Source organism: Vanacampus margaritifer, chromosome 12 (assembly GCF_051991255.1).
Source record: "Vanacampus margaritifer isolate UIUO_Vmar chromosome 12, RoL_Vmar_1.0, whole genome shotgun sequence".
Lineage (NCBI taxonomy): Eukaryota > Metazoa > Chordata > Actinopteri > Syngnathiformes > Syngnathidae > Vanacampus > Vanacampus margaritifer.
This window is the reverse complement of record NC_135443.1, coordinates 6,144,639-6,162,879: the sequence shown is the minus strand read 5'-3', so window position 1 is coordinate 6,162,879 and position 18,241 is coordinate 6,144,639. Positions and strand designations below refer to the sequence as shown.

Genomic DNA, 18,241 nt, shown 5'->3' with positions numbered 1-18,241 from the left:
GAACGGTATGGGATTTTTAATAGGTTTTAGGTGAATTAATGAGCACACATTCACACACACATATGCACACACACTCGCATATACACATACAAAACAAAGAGAGAGCAATGATGACGACATGTCGAATCGGTAAGATTACCGAATGAACAATACTAAGAAAGAAAGAAAAAAGAAACCCACTAGATGTTTTTCCATGCCAAATTTGCTCTAGTAGTGTGCTAGAAATGTCAAACAGTAGTGGGGGCGGCGGGGGGGGGGGGGGGGAGATTCCGAAGGCACAGTCAAGAGAGTACGTACTGATACGTGCATGGACGTCACGTGAAGAAGCAAAGTTGAGTAATTTTGTGGCAGCGCCCCTTGGCGGAGTTCCGGTGATTACGCTCAAATGAGCTTTAACTGCGTGAACCCCGCCCCCCTTATCCTGTGAGCGGGCTCTCCGGGTGCGCACGCCGAGCAGCCTCAGCCTGAGCTCTTTTGGTGGACCTTTTCGCCAGCTGCCCTCGAGCTGGAGAAGAACCTCCGGCGGTAGAGACACTTACTTTCGTCGGGCAGACCAAGCCAACAGAACTCGCTCAAAGGAAAAGACAAGAAAAGAGGAATTTTATCGTGTGGTTGCCACGAAAGTTCCACTCGGATACGACGAGCTGTCGTGGGCAGTCTTGTGGAAATGTAGTGTTGTCCGGAGCGTCAAGACGTCTTGTTTGAGGTGAGTCCGAGTCGCTGTTTGGCTAACTGAATATTGACTTGAGCATGTTTTGGACTATCGCCCCTAATTGTTTGTGGTTTTGAAAAAAAAATGAACTAGACAAAACTAGTACGCCGTTAAATAAACACTAAATGATAGTGGACAGTGATGTGTGCTTGTTAAGAGGTTCCCAAACTTAGGGTTGGGGGACACAAAATGGCCCCCCAGGGTCAGTTATTTTATTTTGTTAATTTTTTTTTTTTTGCTCAATGAAAGCCATTTTAAAAGAGAGAACCTATTGATTGCCAGCTAACTTAGCATATTCTAACCGATCTTGTAAAGGGTCACAGAAAAGTTTTATTTTCTGACTAAACAAAAAAACAAACAAAAAAAACTACTAAATCAAAGACTTTAGACTCTCTTCTTTGAGCACATACTAAAAAGTTTGTTTCTATTGAATTCCATTTGGAGTAATCAGCAGTAGAACATGAGTGGGTTTGGTTTCACCCAAAGGACCTTTTTGAACCAAAAGAAAACAAGCTTTATGTGAAAAGATATATTTCATGCACAACAATGAATTTAATGCTAATAATTTTTTCGCTCAGACAGTCGAACAGTCATTTTCTTCTATAAGATACCAGCAACAACAATGGCAAAATAATGTACAGTTTTTTTTGTTTTTTTTGTAACAATTTTACATTTGACAAACTTTACAAACTATTTTCTCACTTTAGTGGTAGTAATATTTAATAGTGTGTGTCTGTGCACACATATGTAAATTATATCATCGCTCCTACTTTTAAATTGATCTTTTCTCTCTTTAGTGACACTTTGTAGTAGATCACTTTGATCAATCACAAGCTGCTTGTAATCATTAAATATATATATATATAATGTTTTTTTAATTATTATTATTTTGGCAATATTTTAAATACATAAGTGTAAATTTATGGGAATTAAGCCATCTTTTTTGGCTTTCATTAACAAACTCAGGCTTTATATTTTGTCAATTAGATATTGTAAGAAAAAAACAGACTAATATTTCCGCTTGTGTTGTGTAACGTATTTGTATAATTTTATTTGAAATGTATTTTTAGTTACCTTCTAGCGTTTTTTGTTTGTTTGAAAGGTACTTGTTCGGTGTACTTGATCTTTGATTCTAAATTGAAATTATTAAATGAAATTTTAAAAAAAAAATCCAAAAGAGACCCATTGCTGCCATCTGCTGGCCATAGTTAATGTTTTCCCCCTTTTTTCTCTGTCCATTTACATAAAAAAAAAAAACGGAGTTGATGATATTACATGTCACCGGTTTTGTTTTCATGCCAATGGCGCTGAAAGAGTTGAGCAATGTAGACGCGTTCAGAATTTTGGATTCATTCTATTTTCCCCCCCTGAGTGCATCCAAATATTTTCCTTTGTCGGTCGCCTTTTCTTACCTGCACAACTCTACATGACAAAAATGGCATTAGGAAACGAGTTAATGCCAATCAAGTATCATCTTTAAGGGTAATCAGTCGACGCATTTGAGAATCGGGCCCTTGCTCACTTGGATTAGAAGGATGGGGGGGGGATACTCAAATTCATCCCCATTATTGCGTGTTTGGAACGCCACTGCATCTGAGTGGTTTGTCATCTGACTTGAAGCCTGTGACCAACCCACTTTTTTTTTTTTCTTCTGTGTTGTGTTTTTAATTAAGCACTCAGTGTGTGTAACCAGACACTATTTCCACCACTTGCTATGTGCAGCTGTTAGTGTACACACACAGCCACGCATTGTGACTGTGATTCCTGATCCCTCCAGCTGTTTTCTGTTCTTATGAAAGCCAGGAGCACTAATGAAGAGGTTGAAGGTCACCAAAGATGCCAGAGAGCACCGTTTTGTTTTTATGATCCCTGGCCGGGCTTACTTTTAATATATGGATTACTTTGGAGTTGGGATGGAAGCCTACCAAGGTCTGATTGGATCATAAATAATCCCCCGCAGAGCATCTCCTCTCATCTGCGTTGAACCCACCACGCTCGATGTGATTGGTCGAAAAGTTAACGTCAGTGGGGAAAAAATAAAGCTGAGAATACCTGGAAAAAAAAACCTTGGAAGAAAAATTTACTTAAAGTTTACTTGTTTGTTTTTTTTTATACCTCCCCGTATGTTTGAGAATTCTCCATTTGAATGTTATCATAAATGTGGCACATGCTTCAACTCCTCATCCCAATAGCGTTACATCACCTCTCCATGGGAATGCTCGGGTATCATTCCGCCTCGCTAAAAGGAGACGCTATATCATCCTTGGCTTGTCACCAGAGGGGCAGAGACAAGAGGGGGATTTGTAGGTGCTGGTAGAGATGTGATAGCAGAGCTCAGGGTCGCAGCAGCTTAAACGGAAGGAAGGCTAGCAGGTAGGGGGTGGGGGGAGGGGGGGTGATGTTGAGGGAGCATTCTGATCATCTCGAAGAAGTTGAGCGAGAGGACCGCCACGGTCACGGTCAGTTCAGCGTTGGCGTCGTAACTTACGGCAAAGTTGTAAAACTGTCATTGTTGCTGGTCGTGTTGGCATTCCCATCGCCGAAACCAGATAAAGGTGATCCTTGGTAGGGCATGACCGATTATTCAGCTGGCTGATCGTAGCTTTTTTTTTTCAAATCGGCAAAAATCAGGTGTTCTGTTTTTTTTTTCTTCTTTTTGTTGTAAAGTTAAACAAATACTGTAGGACAAAGTCAAACAACAAAATTTAAGATTGTATTATTTATTTATTTATGTTACAAATTTTAGATTTTTATTTAATTTTTTTTAATCGTTCAGCCTTATTTTATTCTTGAAAACGAATTGGACTCAAGCAGGAATATCAGATTGACGTAATTGTACATCACAACCAATTCAGAGCTTTTAAATGCTAAAACTAGTAAGTAATAAGTAATTGTTTTCTAATAATGTTGGGTATAGCTCATGCACTGAATTGAATTAGCTGTGCCGGTCGGTGCACTTCTACGTTGTGTCCAGTGAGTGTAGGCACGACGGGAGCCACATTTTCCAGCTGATGCAAAAACCACCGCTGTCTTCTCTCAAATCGGGTGGCACCGTCTGTTCAGGACCCCGCGGCTGCTTTTGCATAATGCGCTCATTAGCTTAACGACACACGGACGCTTGTCGTCTGCGCTTTCGGGAGCGGCGTTACGTAAACGAGTAGTCAAACATGGCGGCCATCGCTCGCATGCAACCACCCTCAACTGAACCCTCACTATTTGATGCTCACCCGGGGCCAGTTCTATTTTGAATCAAATCGTGTTTTGGGAGGATTTTTACTGATTGTTATTATATTTCATGCAGTACCAATTTTGCTTTTATAATTCTTAAAAGTATCAATGCTGCAAATAGTAGAAACTGCTTGCTCTTTGTTGGCGCATTAGCATGAAAACAATATTTATGAATTTTGCTTTTAAAATTAAATCCAAGGCAGTCACTTTAATCATGTTTTTTTTTTTTATTGAACATGACTTGATCAAAACAATAAATAATAATTGAAATTGATTTACAACCACATCACTATGTAAATAAAGTGGCAAGAACACTGGGGGTCCTCTTGGGGTACTTTGAATAACAGATTTGGCAGCCATATTAAAAAGTATAGATTCATGATTTTATGAATCGATATTGGGCTATGAAGAAGAATATCGATATATCGATTTTTTTAAATTTAAACCCAGCCCTAATCATGTAATACCGCTAACATAGTTTTCTATTTTTTTCTATCTATGGATGAGTAAATAAACTCCCCCCAGGCTATTTGAAGACATGTTTTTTTCATGATGTAATATCGAGAATGAATGCCAGGAAACTCCACCTCGCACTGGGCTTAGTTTGTGCCGCTCTTTGCGACAAATACCAGCACTATTCCATGCAAAATATATTGCGTGCGTGTATCGTGTACTGTATGTTGTGACGTCCCAATGAGGTTCATTGTCTCAATTCAGTGTGTGTGTGGATTTGTTAGCCATGTTGATGGTTCCAGTTGTGCTTCTTAAGTCCCCTCAGCTGTCATGTGCGGAACATCGCGTCATCATGGACAGCTGTCAGAACATTTTAGAGAAAGGCTCTCTGTCTCGCACACACACACACACGCACACACACGTGCGCGCCCATACACTAGTACAACAACTGTAAGCTGTCATTTGTTAGCCGCCTGCTTTTGGGGTGACCTTTCCTGCTTTTATGGGCTTGTCCCACACTCAAAATTCTAAGCTTTAATTCTCTCCATATGCTTCTCTGATTTACACGCTCATTTATCTAAATAAGGTCGTATAAGAAGCACCTCTCATTATGATTGAATGAAGCTCTAGTCTACAGCGCTAATACAAACTACAAACGGCACATTGAATACTTAATACATTGTAAATGCAGAATAATTATTTTTCACACTATTTGGTTTGTGCGAGAGCAGGTTTACAGCTTGTTTTTATCATGTGGCATAAATTACTATTAAACACTGGTCATTTCATCGCCAATTGAGTTCATGACGCTTCGTTAGGAACTTTACAGTTTTTATCTCTTGGAGGTAGAACAAATAGTGCTTATAGAAATGGCGTACGTTGAATTTTAAACACCGACAGACGCGAGATCAAAGACAAAACGGCGCCGAGCTTCCCTGTTTTTTATTCATTCCCGCGTCCACCTTGACAGCTTTTTCATTAGCACGAGCCCTCTGAAGCGGCTTCAGCGGGGTTGTGCTCGTCCCCTCATTAAAAATTTAAGACCACACGAGGACATTAAATCACTGATTTGTGTTGTCTAGGTACGACTGCTCTAGCGACTTCACATTTAGCGCGGCTGCACTGGAAAATGCCGCTGCCAAGCAATAACAAAAAAGATGCCAGATAAAAATTCATGTGGTGAACCATTTTTATTAACCAAATTCCATTTTGCCTCCATTTGACTGACTCAAGAGCCAGATGGGATGATACTGAATTTCCAAGTCTCTATAATATTTCTTGACTTCAAATGAAAAACATTGCTGTAACTTCGAGGTGTGGCTGTACAAACTGTTCACGGTCAACTTGTGTCATCGTCGAGCAGTCTTGTTCTTGTAACTTGTACGGACTTCGAACCATAAGAAGGCTAGCTAGCCAGTTTAAAATAATGTATTAATAAGCCCATCATCAAGTCCTTTTTTTTCTTCTTTTTTTTTCTTCTTTTTTTTTTTTTAAAGGGAAAGTGAGTACAAATTAAGACAGGGATGTGATTTTTCCGCTAATTCGCGGAATTCCGCTTTTTATATCTCCCCCCCCCCCCCCCCAAAAAAAAAATCTGATTTTTTTATTATATATTTTTTAGTAGTTCATTGTGTATGCACATGACTCCGACAGATAACATCTTCTGCTATAACAAAGACATTTGTGGTATGCTCTAATATGAGTTACTTTTCATTTGGTCATGATACAATTATTTGTTCATGAAATTTGAACTCTTCAACATTATTTATGTGTTAACTTAGTAATCACATTAGTTAGATATGATGATATTCTCAGTGATAGTTTTTAAAAGTCCAATGTTTTTGAATGTGACTGATTTTGAGTTGACTAAAACTGCCATTTTATATGGGATAGTTCAATATACATTGAAAATTCATGCTGTTGTTTTGTCTATTTCTTTGTCATGTGAGTGCATTGAAAGTACTTAAAAACACGGAAAACCCATGAGCTCCGGGGGGGCTTGGCCCCCCTTGTCCCCCCACCAGGGCACCGCCCTGGACCTAGCTGGGTGCCAGCGGCCCCCAGACCCCCGGCTAAATTTTCAGATAATTTCACTTTGGTCAAATCACATCCCTGTTAAGAGGAACAGATAATTTTTCCAAACCTAAATACAGAACAAATTGACAATTGAAAATGGAAAGAAGGAATGATAGATTACTATTTCATTCCACCCTGGTCATAACCTGGCGAGGTTGTCAGGAAGCCAGCAAACCCAAGACCCCCTATAATGAGAGTGTCTTCATGTGCCATAAGTGGAGTAGATAGCAAGTCATTTGGAATCTGATAGTGGAAAAGACTAAAAGCCTCTACAGTGTGTAAGCAAAGCTGGAATCGATGCCGACTGTATAATGGACACGAGTGGCCGAGCTGCACATCACCCGGGGAAGCGGCAGTGCTTAAGTCTGCCAACTGCTCCCAAGCATCCATTAGTGGGCCGGTCAAAGCTTATTCGCTCAACACAACACGACGACATCTCATCCGTCCCCATGCATCGGTCTTTGCCGTCTTACCCGGTACTTCGTCCCCGCATGCAAGCTAAAGCGGTCTCGCGTGTCCCAAAGTGTCAGGAGGCTGATGTACGAGCGCTCGGATGACCCATGCTGAAACAGCAGACCACACACATATACACGAACACACACACACACACAAGCACAATGCGGACGAGGTTGATGGATGAGAAGAATTGGGCCGGGTATTGGAGGCCCAGCACGGGAAGAACCAGATGTTTTTATTTGAGATGCACTGATTTACTGGCCAATATTGGTTCCTGCTTCTTCTTCTTTTTTTTCTGGATTTGCTGGATTTCACTTTCCTTTCTTTTCTTTGGTCCTTCCTCGGGTCTCCTGACGGCCTCACGACTCTGGCTGGAAGTGTTCGGTTTAGGTGAACGGTATGGGATTTTTTTTTTTTCAATAGGTTTTAGGTGAACTAATGAATACTCACTCACTCGCACGCATGGACACACACACGCACATAGAAAAAAATAAAATATATAAAAATAAAATAAAAAAGGAGAGCAATGATGATGACATGTCAAATCGGTAAAATTACCGAATGAACAATACTGAGCTCTCCAGAAAAAAAAAAAATAGTTTCCTGCTTCTTTGGCTTGGCAGTAAATAATATTGAGTGATTCTGCCAGCTGTTCATTTCAAAGACGGACATATCCTCACATGCGTTAGGCTGGGCGAAAAATATACGAACAGTCATAAATGTAGCAGCCAGTAACCCGCTTATGAGACAAAATGTTCACTTTCTAGGTAAGTGTTTGATTTTATTAGGCAAAGTCACAAAACACTGTTTTTAGCTACTTTATGGCTAACTAGAAGATGCATCCGGTCGGTGTCAGTTTCTCATAACCTTTGCAGCTGTCTCTTCTTGCCCGGAATGTTGTTTCCATTAAAGATAAAAAAAGATGAGCTGATTCAGCAGAATGAGCTTTTTCAGGATGTTACACCTCTTAAGTGGCAATGTAAGCAAGAGGGATGCGTTGACACTTATTGTTTGCACACACGTCATTTTCTAAATCCTCTTGACCGACTTTTGTGTGCATCGGAGGATACGTCTGCCAGATGACCCCGTGGCAAGATCCGTCACCGGACCCTTCCCATCATCACCAGCTACCCCCTCTTCCTGTGTCACCTGACTGGTCTTGTAAAACTGTGGCGGGTTTGTCTTGTAGAATCCGGGAGGCGAGGTAAAGGGGGCTTGTTAATTTTTGTGTTTACATCCTGATTTCCCCCACCGATGAAAACGTTGGGTCCGTCTGTGCCTCATTAATGGCTGACGTGTGTTTTTGTTGGACACTCTTGGGATTTCGTCCCAGCTGTGGTATCCGCAACATAACTCCCACTGCCCTCTTGTGCAAGAGTCCGGCCTCCCCCCCCGTGAGTTCCCGAGACATCCCAGCAAGCCTTGGATGACGTCCCACAACATGTTGCTGTTGTCAAAGATGGTTTATGAAATCTTTTCACCAAGTGGTAAAGTTTAGTTTATCATGGTATGATTAGGTTAGGAACTTTGGACTTTGGTTTTCACCACTTGGTGCGTTAAAGGGGAGTTTAAAATTTTTGGGAAGGCTGTTTTACAGCATAAAACCAACATAGCGATCTATACCTTTCGTTGCTGGTATTGCCCCTTCCAAGTCATAAAACAAGTTGAGAACGCCACTATCTAATCATGGACAACAACCTCCAACACGCCTGAAGTTTAAGAAGGAGCTTTATCAGCCATGACCAACCACTAATAACATCCCGGGAGGAAACCAGACTCCAACTCTGGTTGAAAAAGCTTCAAAAGGAACCACCACCAGTTGACATGCCAGAGACCACCCGCTGAAGAACTTCCTCCAGGCTCAGTCCAATCATGGACTCAATGGAAAACCCTCAACCGCCTTAATAAGGGGAGGAACCAGGGCTGCTCTTAACAAATGGGGGCTACAAGACTGGACCAACCATCTGACTGTGGAGAAGCAGACCACACGATGGAGTACCGTCTCATCTGCTCCTTTACCTTTGTTGGGGGTATTTAAGGAAGTGCGTGACTTGAAAAGTTTGGCAAAGGTTTCTGTAGCCTAATCAACTGACCAAACATTCAGGCCACACAGATAGAATACATTGGCACCCATTACACATTTTGACAATGGAAATGGCAAGAATGCACACTGAACTATTCAGATGAATGGAGACGGCGTCTCTGGTTTCATCTGAGCGTGACGCAACTCCAATGACGACGAAGGTGCTGTCGGCCTCCGTGTCTTTGTCATCTCTGCATTATCCCGCAGGGAATTGGTTATGGAGGATTGTGTCCGTCTGCCGAGTGGGATTTCTTGGAAACGGGAGGCTCGGAAACGGATAAAAAAAATTGGAGGCAGACGGGGGGTGGGTGGGGGGCGGGGTTGGTCTTGTGTGTGATCAGCAGAAAACTGAAATCAAGTCCTCAGCAGGAGATGCGCTGAGTGTGTGTGTTTTTTGTGGGCTGAATTTTCAATGAACTGTATCAATGTGATCCTTCTTGCATTCTTCCCTCTGGCATTTGACATTGAAAAGATGCATTGTCCTCATAGGCCTTTCATATCATATCAGCCTGGGACGGGGGGGACCCTCGCTGTGTTAGGGATTCTTTGGTGTACCCCCACTCCGCCACTGTCCACCAGACAGAAGTGGGTCAAAGTTTATTGGAGCGTCCTGTCTGAGTAAGGGGATTGGTGAGGTTGTGGGGCTTAAGGGGTGTCCTCGGTACCAGGGACCACCCTCCTGTGGTGGGGGCTTTGCTATGTTGTATCAAAAGACTTTGAATTCTTGCCAATCATCAGTTAGTGTTTTGATAGTGAAGCATTGACAAATGTATTCCAGCGACGGATTAATTGTGATCTGTAATCAATTAAAACTGTGCAAGCGAGTCTTCTTTTAATTTCCTCAAGCTGTTGTTAAGTGCGTGGGAGAGAGCAGCTCTAAAAAAAAAAATATGGTCTCTCTAGTCTCTATAATGAGGATTTTAATCTATAGTGGATGGTTCTGGAATGTATCCCACTCAGTAAGGAGAGTTTTGGTGTTTGTTTTCAAGATTGTCTAATTGTACTGTAAACTGATTGAGACGAATGAACCCAAGGTCATTTTAACACCAAATACATCTGCTGACCCCCTTTGAGTCAAGCATACCTCCGCAGATTACAACCACGAACGCGTCTTGTGATGAGTGGCAAGGTCAGACTGTGTGGTGGTGGGGTTAGAGTTGAAAGATCAATAGTCTTGCTGTTGAATATTTGTCATCATTCTACGAATGAATCCTACCGCTGCGTAAGAGAGCGCAGATGTTATCTTTAATATGTGGAAGAGCTGCCGCGAACATCTTTATGATGAAACCGTCAGTTGCGCGATAGCTCAAATGCTTTTTATCCGCTACGTTCTGCTCGCCGTCGGATGAGAATTTGTTGGCTTGGCGAGAAACTGTCATAGATCAACCTGATGAAGGTGAAGAAGAAATAGAGTAAGAAGGGACAAGCAGGATGAAACGAGGGCAGTGTCATGCTGTCTCATTTTCGACGAGGGGTTGGGAAGGGATTAGCATCACTTACATAACACTCCCCCCCACCCAAATTCCCCTCTTTAACTAGCCCACCTCTCCCCCTTTGCCTTCTCACAAGGTTTGCCTGATTGTTAGACAACCTTTATTTACAGAGCCTAAGCACATATTTTATGAGGGGGAAAAAAAAAATCTCACGGCACTCCACCAAACAAAAATTTCACAAAAAGTGGGTACTTGGGTTAATTATGTATATTCCGCCATCTAGTGGAAGAGCGTGTAATTGTTATTCCAGTCACTATTCTTCACTGGCATAGATAGTTGAACAAACACCATCTGCCATCTTGGTTCTGAAGTGAATTGAGGAGCTTAATTTAGACAAAAGTGCTGCCATCTTGGGGCATCTACAGCCAATTACAATACGGTATAATCTGTTTTTAGGGTGGCCTTAATTACTTACAGATTTGTATTGTTTTCGGGGCTGTTGAAAGGATGGGAAAATACTTTGGGAGAATAAGCATGTGTGCAGAGCATAAACTGTTAAAAAAAAAATCTGCAGAAGAGGTAGGCATATAAAGCAAACGGGAAAAGAGGGAATAAGGAGGAAAAAACAGGGGGATGGGGGACTGTTGGGGCTGGATGAGAAAGCCTATTTATAGTTTATCCCCGCTGCTGGGTTAGACCGCCTGGCCCAGCGCAGCACAGCTCAGCATCCATGTCAGTCCTCGTGTCAGTCTTCATTAGCTTTGCACACACACACACACGATTACTCCGAGGGCGTAAAAACGCCTGTCACGCAAACGTGGGAGCGCTGACCTTTGCCACTCAGCTGTGAGTTAAAAGAACCCACACAGTGTTTGTGCGCGGCCACGCGTGCACGATGAAGATGCCGCGCAACATCGGTGGGAAACTGAATGCAGCTCATCTTCACAGAGGAGCATTCAAATGGAAGCGCGTGGAAGGTGTTTAAACATTATCTCCAGATTGAGTTCAAGCATGTGACGTTACATTTTCTAATCAGTTTTAAAGCTATAGGTGTCAATTGATCGCCCTATAACAGGGGTGGCCAAGTTTGATCCTCAAGAGCCACTATCCAGCCTGTTTTCCACGTTTCTCTCCACTAACACACCTGATTCAAGATCAGGATCATTATCAGGCTTCTGCAAAGCTGGCTGATGAGCTGATCATTAGATTCAGCTGCGCTGAAGGAGGGAGACATGGAAAACAGGCTGGATAGTGGCTCTCGAGCACCGAACTTGGCCACCCCTGCCCTGTAAGGTTGCAAAATTAAGGAAAAGCCATCTGGTCTTGTATTCCTTTTTTTTTGGGTAATCAATCCATTGCACTTAAATATGGATGTGTTTTGTCAACACAAGTGCTTTTTTTTTTTTTTTTTTGCATCTTTCTTCGTGAATAATGCATGAATCCAACACCCCCAAATTCCCCAGAACAGATTGTCATATCCACATTGTAACTGGATTGACTGTAATTTGCAAAAACCGCATGAAATACAAACGATAGATTCAAACCATATTGGAATGTTGGCTGAAATGTGATTCATTGATTTCAATAGAGCGTCTTCAATACAGACCATTTGGTTACTTCAATCGTAAGGGATACTGTATGTTCCAGACCAAGTCTGTGAAAATCTAGAATTTTTTATTTTATTTTATTTTTTTAAATTTATGGACACGCCACTGAGTTATATTATATTGTTGTTCCCCATGATCCCTATGCTATGAGGACTTTACCACTACTGTTTAAGTTGGTGACTTAAAAAGTGTGGCGGTTCCACAGACAGGACCTTTCTTGTGTGCTCCAATCGCGCACTTACTGTAAGTCAACGCATGGACAGAATGTCATTCATTGACACAAATGCGTTCCCAACACGCACTCGTGTAAAAACTGTCTGGTTTTCATCACGCCTCGTGCCACATCGCTTTCGCTTCCTCCCGGACTGAAACGGGATCATTTTTCCATGCGTTTTTGGTGACACCGTCATCAACCCGCGTGTGATTGGCATTCGCTGTGAAACGTGACTTGGCTCAGGCTGAATAGTCATCCGCAGGCCGCCACTGAAGTCATTTCAAGTCGTCTCTGTTGAAAGCTCCTCCAAGCCAGCGCAGACAGATGCTGACAGATGCTGCCGTTGAGTGTTTGTAACAGCCCCATGGCAACTTCATCTGTCCGTTTCATTTGCTTTTTTTCCGCGGAGGCGTCTGTTCATAGAAAAGTGTTTGGGAGGGAGGATTAAAAAAAAAAAAGCTCCAGACAGAGAAAACAGACGAGATAAGAAGGCATGCGAATGAAAGCGCAGCTACCTCGAAGAAGCACAAAAGGCAAAGATGAAGCTTTTGACACCGAAAAAGTGCGATTGGAAACATTCTAGATGCCTTTGTTGTGAGATTGTTTGTATTTCTTTCTCCCATTTCTTTTATTTCCACCAAGTGGTCTCCCCCCCCATGTCTGTCCGGTATCCCACTGCAGACCCTCATTAGTCATCTGTCTGAAAATGCAACATCATTCTCTTCCCAAGAGGGATTTTTCACAGTCTAGCTTTAATTTTGGCTCCAAAAACACTCTTTATCTCATCTAATCTGGCCACCATGACTGAAGACGACTTGGAGGTTGGAAAAGAAGAATATCGTACAGTAATTCTGTAAACAGTGTCTGTTTTTTTATTTATTTACACAACTGTAGTTCGGGAACATTGTGTCAATTAGGGGGTCCTTTTTTGACATCCGAATTTAATTTGTTATTGCGGCTTCCCTGTGCTTGTATTGGTTTTCTGGCTTCCGCCCACATTCCAAAAACATATTTGTTATGGTAAGTCAATATCCGTAGTTGTAAATGTGAGGGCTGTTTGCGCGGCAGATGAAAAATCTGAAAAGTAGTGACCATGTATTTTCAAAATATCAATTATTGTGTTGTTGTTGTTTTTTTTACTTGGGTCATGTTCTACACTGTAGTATCTGTGACTTTGGCCTGGCCTTTTGAGTGGCATCTTAGTCAGCTAATGAGTTTATAGTTGTTTGGCTGTTTTGGCTCAGGAGAGCCCTGGCTGTTAATTGGCTAACTATTAGCCTAGACAGTCTGTGTGCTGACTAAGTTGTTTGTCGTGAGCAACTCGTAAATGAATGTCCTTTTTATTGTTGTATGTTAGTGGTTGAAAGTGCACTGGCTGATGTGTCTGTCTATGACCACCTGTGGATGGATTACATGTTGCTCTAACTAGCAGTGGTTGGCTATATTAATTTAGTTAACGATGTTTAGGGTTTAGGCAGTTAACTCTTTGACTGCCAGACATTTTCAGAAAAGGGATGCCGTGGGTGCCAGCCGATTTTAAGCATTTTGACTGATCTTTCAAGGTCCATAGAAAATTATGTGTTTGGACTATGGAAGCACACATACTGCTAAAACAAGATTGGACTCTCATCTTCCATCAGAAAAAAAAGTTTATTTCTACCTTATTCCGTTTTTGAGTAATCAACAATAGAAAATGGTTAGTTTCACCTGTTTTGAAAAAAAAAACGTCTTTTAACGTCTTTGGCACTCCTCCATTGGATTTTACGAAACGTTATTTAACGTTTTTGGCAGTCAAAGAGTTAGGGAAGCGATTAACGTAGCTATAGACACATGGCACTTTATCTTCTGATCCTACCATACCATAGTCATGTACCAGTCACATGATCACCGCAAAATCATGTGATTGGGCATAAAATCCGCAATATGAAATTTTATGAAATCTGCAATACACCAAATCCGCAAAAAGTGAACAAGAATATGGCGAGTGAGAACTGTGGTTATCAGTAATTTGCCCTCTAGTGGCCCAAGGTGAAAGTGCACCAAGCCTGACTTCCATTTATTGTTCAGAGGTTGAAGTGTGTGCTAACAAGACAAGAGTGAAATATAACCTGCAGATGGATCTGTCAGAGCGGCACTCGCGAACAAACGCCGGTTCCCACACATCTTTTTCTTTACCGCCAAGACGAATGGCTCTCATTAATCACGGCCGTTTGTCTTGTGTTGTAAGTTTGGAGGTCAGCGATTAAAGCTTGTTCTCGGCACGCTTGCCAACTCTCAGCTTCACGCTCATTCTCTCTCTTTCAAAGGATCGCATTTGCGTTCTCTCCTCTGCTTTGCTTCTTCTGATGACTCGGGCGTCGTCTGCCACCTAATCCCCGACGAATAAAAGTCAGGAATTGAAGCAGCAAATCATGTTTTATGTACGCGTGCTTACACAATGTGAGCAGGCTGGAAAAGTGGGCCAAGCATCACACGGGGCAAATTATGACAACAAAGAAGCGTTGCCTTTATTTATTTTCTTTCAACGTCACAACAAGCAGCCATGGAATACATTTTGAGATTTGTGCTCATGTCAGTGTAGAAATAGGACATACATACACACTACTGGCAAAAAAAAACTGTACGCTTTTAACTCTAGATTTCTTGATTGAAGAAAATGCAGTTAATTGTATGGTAGTGAGTGACTGAATTATTTGAAGCAAAATTGAGTGTACTAATTAAATTTAATTAACTTAAATTAAAAATGAAGATATTTCAATACCCCCAAAATTAGCATGAAATGTATGTACTGTATAGAAAATACTGTTTGTAAATTTAATAATTGAAATGTTTAAAAGTGCATGACTGAGGTTCTCCTTTCTCAGATGCAAAAGCATTGCAGTAAGTACTATGAAAAAAAATTATCACAGAAAAAAAATGGGACGTGAGCAATGAACATTAAAAGCTCACAATGTAATTTATACCCCTTTGTGAGACCTTCAAGCCCAACACACAACCTCCTTGGAGGAGGTAATAATCGCCTCATCTCCTTGGCACAGTATCAGCCTGACTTTTTGATTGACAGGTCCCACTTTCTCCTTCAACCTTCCACTTCCAGGACGAAACGGCATAACTCACCAAAATGACAGAGCACAGTAAAGGGCCTGGACTACCCCTCATATGTGTGACCGTCGAAGTTGTCTGCGATGCGCCCCGATCGAGCGGCCTAACCTTGATCACCGCGGAAGTTGGCATCAGATACTCGCTTTAAGTGCAGTGACCGCAGTGAGGACATATGCTGCCACAGCCGTGTAATCTATCTAACACGAGGATTAATAGTCTCGCTCTAATCTGCACCCGTGTGGGTGTTCCCCTCAGACCCTCAAGCAGGGTGGCACAAGGTTATGTGTGTTTTGCTTCAAGATTCAGTTAAAGCTACTGAACGTAGAATATTCCATTTCGAATGCTGATGAAAAATTAAACTGCACATACCGTTCTTCACATACACACATACTAACCCGATTCCAGTCTGTAAACTTTTGGCCAGAGCTTGCAGGAGTACCAATTGTGAACAGCTAAGGTGTTAATCTATTAATTAGAAGGCATTTCGGTCATAAATGGTCAAATAAAAAGCTTACTGTAAAGTTATTTTTGGGGAAAAAGTTCCATATTGCAGTTTAAATAAAGAATCTTTGGGAAGGGCCAGACCATCTGCCTGGCAAGCCTGACCCCCCCCCGCACCAAAATCCAAATCACATTAACTGCACAATAACCTGGCAATCAGAAGATCAAAATGGATGGAAGGTATGTACCTTAATCATTAGGTCCTTATTAGTAAATTTTCTATCCAGTACATCTATCCCACTGTGCTACTTGACTAATGTAGAAAAGTGTTTTTACAAAAAGTGACAAAAATCCATACAAATATAATGCTTAAACCTTTGAGCTAGCAAATGACAATGAAAACGTGTAGAATAGTAAAAATGCTCTTGCAAATCTCAAGTGTTACCAGCTGGGGGCAGTATTACCCCCTCACAATCCTCACCTCGCCTCAGCATCTGAATATCTGCCAATGTTACTGAATAAAGTATGCTTTTTGTTTATCTCCAGGCTTGTGGCCAAGCCAGTGGAGGCCCAAAAATGATCTTAGCCTTGGGATGAGATCTGTCTGCCATTACCTTGTCTCCACCAAAACTGCAGGAGGAGCACTTTGGGCAACAGAGTGAGGTAAAGAACACACTTTGACATCATCTCCAGACTACATTAGAGGATACTCCATATGCACTTGTCTTAGTGTTGAAAATAAATAAATAAATAACACAGACACAAAAAACACCTGAAAATTTAGGGATGTTGTGCTTTTCAGGCGGAACTTGAATTTAAAGTGCACATCTTTTCAAATGTATTGACATTGAACAGTTGTACATGTGCCTTTATAAACTTGAGACTGTCATAGTGTGTTATGGTGCATTTTTGATTCATCTGATATTTCACGCAAAAGCCATATATCCGTTACTTTGTGTGAGTAGTGTATTTATGGAAATTGGGGCTCTTGGCCTCTGTCTTTGAAGAGTCGGTGGAGGGGATCGGGTTTGGGTATGAATGACTCTCAGAGTAGGGGGTGACTACAAGTTCAAGGGGTCAGGGAGTCACAGCTGAGCACTTAGGCTGATACGAAATCATATATCCTCCCTCTGTCAGCTCGCTTTTCACCTCACTGCACCTCAGTTCCATCGCGTTTCCTCATCACAATCTACAGTTCAGACTTTGTTTGTGTTTCAACCTCCTGCGGGCCATGCGACACCGCAGCCTGACCTTATCATGGCTGAGGTGGGGGCGGTGTTTTTGCGAGATGCGCGCTGTGATAAGCGTGTGCGGACGACAACAACAACACAGCAGCAGCTGTCTTTCTTATCCTCCTTCCAGCATTTCTTCATCACAGGCTTCCTTGTTTCCTCTTGTCCAGACCCAGCTGTCCCCGTCCCTCACTAGATCGGAACGATTTGCAGCGCCTGTATTGACACGGTCCCTCGCGTAATACAAATGGCTTACTGTCCCTACATTTTTGGTTTGAATCCCCCCCCCCCAACCCCTCCCCACATATAGTTTTCATGAAAAGTGTGTCACATCAGGAACATTTAATTCATTTATTAAGGATTGGAGTTGACATCCACATGTAGCTTTTTAGCACTTCTATGGCATCACAGTGATCGGGCAAACACTCTATAAACAGTTGGTTTAAATTAATTATGATAGTTGAAGGGTTTGGATTTCTGCTACCTTGAAATGCATTAAAATAACTTTAATCTGGTCTACCCACTCCCCAAAACTCTGCAGCTTTTTTAAAATGTATTTTTAATTCGAAAAATAGCCCCGCATTGTATTTTAAACTTTTTATAGTGGTACCAAAATATATTGTGCTCCTTTCGCCTCACCTTAACCCTCCAGGACTGACCACCTGCGGCCCATAATTCATTGCTGTAATTGAGACGGGTGTGAGCTAGATGTATGGCCTGCCACTTTGCTAGAAATTCTGCAATGTTCCTGGTAGCAAATGTACCTGTCTACCTTGAGTTTTTACTAATGTTTTTACTAGAAAGCTGGTCTCAGATGAAAAAAAAAAATGGCAGACCAATGGGATGTTATGTATGTTTTCTCACAAAATGTACACTTTTATTCCGAGACATGTCAACGAAGGGTGTACAAAAGTTGCGTGGAGATTTTCATTTTTTTACTTAGGTGAACACAACTTTTGTCATGATGCTAGACATGTGTTCATACCGTACATTTAACTACTGATGATGACATTTTTCTCCTCTACTCGTTCAGATGCTGAAAATCAAACCTGAGCTGACATTTGCGCACATACATGCAACACACATGCGTGCGAGGCTCAAAAGCTTTTTTGTGTTACTCTTCGTGGCAAGGTGGCCAGTGTTAATGGCAGCAAAGTGCAGCGGGGGGAGAGCTAAAGTGAACTTTCCTCTCACTTGTTGACCG

At 41.8% G+C, this 18,241-nt stretch overlaps 1 protein-coding gene across 2 annotated transcripts in view; it reads left to right on the top strand.

The window, feature by feature from the left end:
• Positions 1 to 413: 413 nt before the first annotated feature.
• Positions 414 to 18,241, top strand: part of LOC144061219 (leucine zipper putative tumor suppressor 2 homolog) — a 37,740-nt gene continuing 19,912 nt past the window's right edge. The window contains exons 1-2 of one of the 2 annotated variants that reach the window (XM_077581452.1): positions 414 to 706; positions 16,352 to 16,468. The gene's annotated coding sequence lies outside the window, so the exon portion shown is untranslated. The remainder of the gene's footprint in view (positions 707 to 16,351; positions 16,469 to 18,241) is intronic. The other variant, XM_077581453.1, reaches the window with a different exon arrangement.